Source organism: Oryx dammah, unplaced genomic scaffold (assembly GCF_014754425.2).
Source record: "Oryx dammah isolate SB20612 unplaced genomic scaffold, SCBI_Odam_1.1 HiC_scaffold_21, whole genome shotgun sequence".
Lineage (NCBI taxonomy): Eukaryota > Metazoa > Chordata > Mammalia > Artiodactyla > Bovidae > Oryx > Oryx dammah.
Genome location: NW_024070205.1, coordinates 53,832,934 through 53,840,175, shown reverse-complemented (window position 1 = coordinate 53,840,175; position 7,242 = coordinate 53,832,934).

Below are 7,242 nucleotides of genomic sequence, written 5' to 3'. Positions count from 1 at the left end.
ACTTCACGTTTGCAGCCTTCCCATACTCGGCCCTATGTGGTAGAACATTGGTTGCGTCTAGTTTATATCATTTTGCTATAGTGAAAATGTAATTCTAAATATGGCACATTCCCTGAGTTCTGTGAATTGTTCTAGCAAATTATTGAACCTGAGTGTGGTTGTGGAGACTCCCAAATATGTGGTAAGCTTATCTGAAGGGAGGGTAGCACCAGAGAAACCCAGACTTGCAGTTGGTGCCTGAACTGAGGGCATCTTATGGGGATGCTTCCTTCAGATTTTTCAGTTTGGCAAATTCATTGCACACGGATAAACTGTAGTGTGTACCATGGAAGAGTTCTCAGTGGTTAAAGAAAGGAACATGCTACTGATGCATGGAGCAGAGGTGAATCGCAAAAGCACTGTGCTGAGGGAGTATGTATTTTAATGCAGTAATTCGGTAATTGACCCGGACAACACAGGACCAGGGCCCCCTGGGCTTATTGCACAAGAAATGCTGTGCTTTCACAGGAAGGCAAATTGCCATGGCCCGTGGTGAGGAGAGCTTCATGCGGAAGTGAAACATGGGCAGGGCCTGGAGGATAAAGAGTTGTGGAAGCCAGAGGGCACTTCCGCCCTACACAGATGAAGGTTGCCTCCGAGAACAAGACTGGCGGGAGCACAGACACTGAGGACTCGGAGAAGATATGGCAGGCGAGGCTGCAGGCTAGGGGCCAACAGGAATTTGGATTCACCTGGTAAAGTGTGGGATGACCCCTGTGCTTTCAGAGCTGGAAGGAGGTTGCCATGTGATGAAAGTAAGGTGGAAAGAATTTGTTTGCTATTGTAGCAGATTGAAGAAGTGGCAGAGGAGGGGAGGGGATTGATTCCCTGAGTCCCTACTGGAGGATAATTGCAATGGTTGGAGAGTATATTTGCTCTGAATACAGCAGTCAGCAACTAGCATACGTTTCAATATCCAAAAAGTGCTTTTTAAATTTTTCTAAACAGAGACCCAACTGAAGAATACATTTTATATCAATACTCAGTACACAGGCACAAATGAAACAAAGTTTCACCAAACAATATATCCTCTTATAATGTACAATGCATTCTGAAATTTCATATTCCATTTTATTCTATGATTTCTTTTTTAAAAAGCACTAAATTTGTTCCCTGGCTGAATACCATTCCCTTTGACTCCTTCCACCTCCTGAGAGGCAGCGACTCTTCCGGGTGGGCAGAGGACATTGGCATTTCTTGGGAGCCCTGGGGATGGGCTGCAGTGTGGGTTGGCAGTGAACCTGAGTGGTTCACTCAGTGGTGGAGGGAGGTGGGTGGGTGTGAGGACTGTCTCTGCCTCTCGGGTTATGTGGCCTGAGTCCCACCTCATCACCCCTGGCCCCCATTGCCCACTCCTCAGAGGGACTGACCACTCCTGCCCTGCCTCAGAGGAGATTACATACTTTCAGGAGTGAGATCACATACTTGAAAGCATCTGGGAGCTGCCATGAGCTACTTGATTTTGCAACACTTTCCCCATCCTTCCCCACAGACATTTGGCCACCACTGCAAGTGATGTTTATCACAAAGTAATCATGTGGGTGTCACGGTGTAGGTAATTTTAAGTCTCAGCATTCACCCCAAGCCAGGTAGAAGCTACACATTTTAGATATATGGTCTGTTCAGTTCAGTTCAGTTGCTCAGTCGTGTCTGACTCTTTGCGACCCCATGGACTGCAGCATGCCAGGCCTCTCTGTCCATCACCAAATCCCAGATTCCACCCAAACCCATGTCCATCGAGTCAATGATGCCATCCAGCCATCTCATCCTCTGTTGTCCCCTTCTCCTGCCCTCAATCTTCCCCAGCATTAGGGTCTTTATAAATGAGTCAGCTCTTTGCATCTGGTGGCCAAAGTATTAGAGTTTCAGTTTCAACATTAATCCTTCCAGTGAACACCCAGGACTGACCTCCTTTAGGATGGACTGATTGGATCTCCTTGAAGTCCAAGGGACTCTCAAGAGTCTTCTCCAACACCACAGTTCAAATCATCAGTTCTTCGGCACTCAGCTTTCTTCACAGTCCAACTCTCACAGCCATACATGACTACTGGAAAAACTATAGCCTTGACTAGACAGACCTTTGTTGGCAAAGTAATGTCTCTGCTTTTGAATATGCTGTCTAGGTTGGTCATAACTTTCCTTCCAAAGAGTAAGCGTCTTTTAATTTCATGGCTGCAATCACCATCCACATTGATTTTGGAGTCCAGAAAAATAAAGTCTGACACTGTTTCCACTGTTTCCCCATCTATTTGCCATGAAGTGATGGGACCAGATGCCATGATCTTTGTTTTCTTAATGTTGAGCTTTAAGCCAACTTTTTCACTCTCTTCTTTCACTTTCATCAAGAGGCTCCTTAGTTCTTCTTCACTTTCTGCCATAAGGGTGGTGTCATCTGCATATCTGAGGTTATTGATATTTCTCCTGGCAATCTTGATTCCAGCTTGTGCTTCCTCCAGCCCAGCGTTTCTCATGATGTTCTCTGCATGTAAGTTAAATAAGCAGGGTGATAATATACAGCCTTGACATACTCCTTTTCCTATTTGGAACCAGTCTGTTGTTCCATGTCCAGTAAACCTCACCAAAATATTCTTAGCTGGAAATTAGAATCCTCATCTCAAGGATGAGGAAACAGAGGCTCAGAAAAATGAGAAAGTTGCTTGTGATCACAAGGGTGAGAAAGATTTCAAAGCTCAGATGGTCTGCTCATTGGCTTTGCTCCCCCTGCCCACCCACTGTGCAGCCCCTGGCGTCTGAAGGCCAGGTCCAGGGCATTTATGAACCAGAGCTGGCTACAGACGTTCCTGCAATGTACATCGTGGGTCTGAGTTGTCCTGAAGTGGGCCAGAGAGCTCTCATGTATACAGACAACTCTCTGCTGTTTAGATCTTATTTTCCAAAATTATAATGGAATCTGCTAACACTCAGGGCACCAGGTTCAGCTCTACGTGATCAGTGCCTCGATCCCTACGGCAGGCACTGTCATGACACCTGCTTTACAAAGGATGGGAGTGGTGACATCACTTGCCCAAGGTCACGTAGCTAACAATTAGCAGAACTGGGACTTGAACTCAACTTGACCTCCAAACCGCCAATGATGTCAACCACTGTGTTTTGGAGATTTAAGGAAGAAGAATATGGAAAGGAAAAGAGAAGGCTGATGGTCAGTTCTGAAGATATCCTGATTGTTCTCAAGGAAAGCCAAGAAAAAAAGAAGAAAAACATAGACTAACAGAGCTGGATGCTGACCAAGTCAAAATGTACAAAGCAACCAAGATTCCAGTTCCGGTTCCTTTCCTGAGGTAGGAGATAGATAGGCCCCTGGGTTGGACAGCTGATGTTTGTCAAGTGGATTAAAATTGAAGCTTTGTTTCCCGCGTCCCACCCAGATACTCCAAGATCAAAGCTGGAGGCAGAAGTTGAGCTTTCCTGGAGGAAGAAGATAAGGTGCCCACTCCTGGGGTCAAGGAAAGCGTCTCTGTTTGCACAAGTGTAGGAAGGTCCCTTGGGAGTCAAAAAAAGAGAGGGAGCCCCACCCCATGATAAGTGTGGACATGTACCCACAGGCCTCAGGTGGGACCCATCTTAGCAAAAAATTGTTCATGCATGTTGGGGAGGGTTCTAGGGCCAGTCAGGTGTGAAGAAAAGATACAAGGTAATTGGCCAAAGGTAAACAAAGACCCAGAAGAACTTCCTGTACAAGAGATTTGAATCACCTCTTTACTGCTCCTTTACACCTCCTCATCAGAGAGGACACCCATGCCCTTGGTCTGCGTGTGTATTTCTCTGCAACTTCTGCCTTAAAAAAACAAACTGCTTCTCCGTGTGCTCTCCCAGGTGTTATGCTGTGTCTCTAGAAATAAACTTGGTTCCTATTTTTTTACAGGTTGGCCTCCTTGAAACATTCCTGCTTTCAAATGGGGGAAAGAGCCAGGGCCACTTTGCTTCTAGCCTCTAGCCCCTGGTGGTCTGGTGGCTAGGAGTCCTGGTTTCCATCCAGGCTATCCAGGTTCAATTCCTGGGCAGGGAGCTACCATCTCTCGTCAGGACTGCTCACTGTTTTCCCTCTGAGATCACCCTCAGAAAGTGTTCTATTGTTCTCAGAATGGCCATGTGTTAAAAAAAAAAAAAAAAAAAAAAAAACTGGCCTCTGCAGACAAGAAAGCAGAAAGGCCAACCCTCCCTGCTCCCTCAGGAATGGCGACTCCTCCCCCTCCCCGCCCCCAGCGTGGCTACCAGACTCTCACCCAGGCAGGCGGATTTTTCATTAAGACTTTGCTTCTTGTCTAGAGGAGAAATAAAATTATACTCAGGGGCTCTGATGGTTTAGTGGACCAGGAAAGACAGACTCACGTGCATGGCTGGGTCCCTGGGAGCCTGCAAGCCAGGGGAGGGGATCGCAGAGGAGGGCGAGGGACTGGCGAGAAGGGAGAGGCTTTATAAATTACTCCGTCCTCCCTCTGCCTTGAAATCACTGCACCGTGACAGGCTGTGAAATTAAATGAAGGGCAGGCAGGGCCCTGGAGAAGCTAAAGCACCAGTGAGGAGAGAGGGTGCAGGAGGGTGATAAGCTGGAGAGGCAGGTTAATGATAACGCAGTAAACAGGTGGCCCCTGGGAGGAGTCAAGAAGCCCTGGGGTGTGCACTTGTCTGAGTGCATGTGTGTGTGTGTATACTTGTATGTGAGAAAGGGATATACACACTGGGGGAAGGAGGCAGGGAGGGAGAGATAGAGAAGCCCATGAACTCCATGTGTATTTCAGCCCTGCCTCCCTTTTAACCTAATGAAGCTGGTTTTCCTCCCCTACATGGAGGTCTGTGTGGGACTCCACATTGTTCCTGCCAGCCTGTCCCTTACTCTTATCCCCAAAGGAAGGCCACTATAAACTACTTTGTAGTGAAGGTATCAGCTGCAGCCACTATTGGTCAACAGAAAGGTCCCATTTCTTCTCCAGTTTGACCCCCAAACACACGTTGCACAACCATCACTTCAAAAGTTGAACAAATTAAGCTACAAAGTTTTGCCTCATCTGTCATATTCACCCGACCTCTTGCCAATGGACTACCACTTCTTCAAGTATCTTGACTACTTTTTGCAGGGAAATACTTCCACAACCAGCAGGATGCAGAAAATACACTTAAGAGTTCGTTGAATCCTGAAGCACGGATTTTTACCCTACAGGAATAAATAAACATTTCTCACTGGCAAAAATGTGTTGATTGTAATGGTTCCTAGTTTGATTAATAAAGATACTTGAGCCAAAAAATAAATAAATAAATAAATAAAATTTAACAGCCTGTACTGCCCTGGGCAGGAGTGAATGGATGATTAGGCAACCTGGTCCCAAAGAAGGGGTACCAGAAATGACTGAACTAGGTCTTCTAGAAAGGGGACATCCCCCTTCCACAGATCCCAGTCACCTCTCAATGATCTGCATCGGGAAATTGCAAAGAAATGCCTCAAAATTGCACCGAGTTGTGCCCCCGAGGTAAGGAGCACACTCCCCCAAATCCTGGAGTACAGAACCTATTTGAGGGACGGGTGGCCATTCTCTCAATGACATGAAGCATTTCTTTACCCAGCTTTACTCTGCGGCTGTTTCGCTTCCTTGAATGTCCACTTTTCTGCTGAAGCATTTCAGAGCTTCATGATCCCTCTCCCCCAGTGGCCTCTCTCGTCTGAGGTTGACCCTAGGAATTATTATGTTGTAGACTGCATTGTGTCCTCAAATTCACATGCTGAAGCCTGAACTGCTACTGTGATGGTGTCTGGTGGTAAGTGGGGAGATAGTGGATTAGATGAGGTCATGAGGGTGAGGGCCTCATGGTAAGTTTAGAGGTTTTAAAGGAGAGGAGGAGAGAGAGCTTGCTGATTCTCTGCCACACGAGGACACAGTGAGAAGGCAACCATTGGAAAGCCAAGAAGAGGGCTCTCTCCAGGATCTGAATTGGCTGGCATCCTGGGCTTGGACGTCCCACCTCCAGAACTATGAGAAATAAGTATCTTATGTTTAAGCCAGTCTGTCTCTGGCATTTTGTTACAGCAGAGGGAGCAGACTACTGCACACTACAGATCGCTGTCAGATGCTTTCATGTTTGTATAGCGTTTATCTAGGGCTTCCCCATTAGGGCTAGTGGTAAAGAACTTGCCCACCAATGCAGAAGATGCAAGAGATGCAGGTTCCATCTCTGGTTTGGGAAGATCCCCTGGAGAAGGGCATGCAACCCACTCCAGGATTCTTGCCTGGAGAATCCCATAGACAGAGGAGCCTGGTGGGCTACAGTCCATGGGGTTGCAAAGAGTCGGACACAACTGAAGGGACTTCGCACTCGTGTTGAGCCTGGCATGGAGCTGGGTACTAGACAGAGTTGAAGTCTGAGAGGCTGTCCAGTTTGCAAGGATCTGTGGTCTGATTTGTGATACAAGACTCACCATGAGGCAGACAGACATTCATATGTAACCAGGTCTCTGAGCAAGAGTGGGTCAGTGTATTCTGAGCACATTTGGCCTAAGGACATCCATTACCAAATATACACACTCTCACCCATACAAACACACTTTGCTTCCTCAGATCCTTGGTAGATAAGCTGTGTGACCACATGGAATGAAGTCAAGAGAAGTCTGCAGCCTGAGTATGTTTCTCCAAGAGCTCACAGTGTGACCTTGACAAGTGGCGTCCCATGAGTTAAGCTCACAAACAAAACCAGCAGCTGCTGTTCCAGTGGCCACCATAGCTGTGTGGGAGAAGACATGTCCAGACTGGGACCTTTCTATAAATCTGATTTAGATTGAGCCCAGCCTCTTTCTCTGGATGATTTTGTCTTCTTGTTCACAGCTTTTTTTTTTTTTTCACTTGTTCAAATATTTGCCTTATATTTTTGCCTACTCTGACTGGGGTCAAAGTCTTGCTTAACTTAAGGATAATCCTTAAATGACATTGCCCTCCACAGTCATTTCTAGAAATGGGAATTTCCTCCAAAGACCTGGGATTGAGGTTTTCACCATCTCTTCTAGGGTTCTCTTACAGACGGAGGCTTCCTGCCGCTAGGTCTTTCCTTCATATTAGGGGATAGTTGTTACAGACTGATGCAAAGCCGTTCCAGAACACATGCTACCCACTACCAGAAATCTCCCTGAGCTACCCAGATTACCCAGAGTCCATTTACTCAATACTAACTGAGCGTTCTCCACACACAGAGAACTTT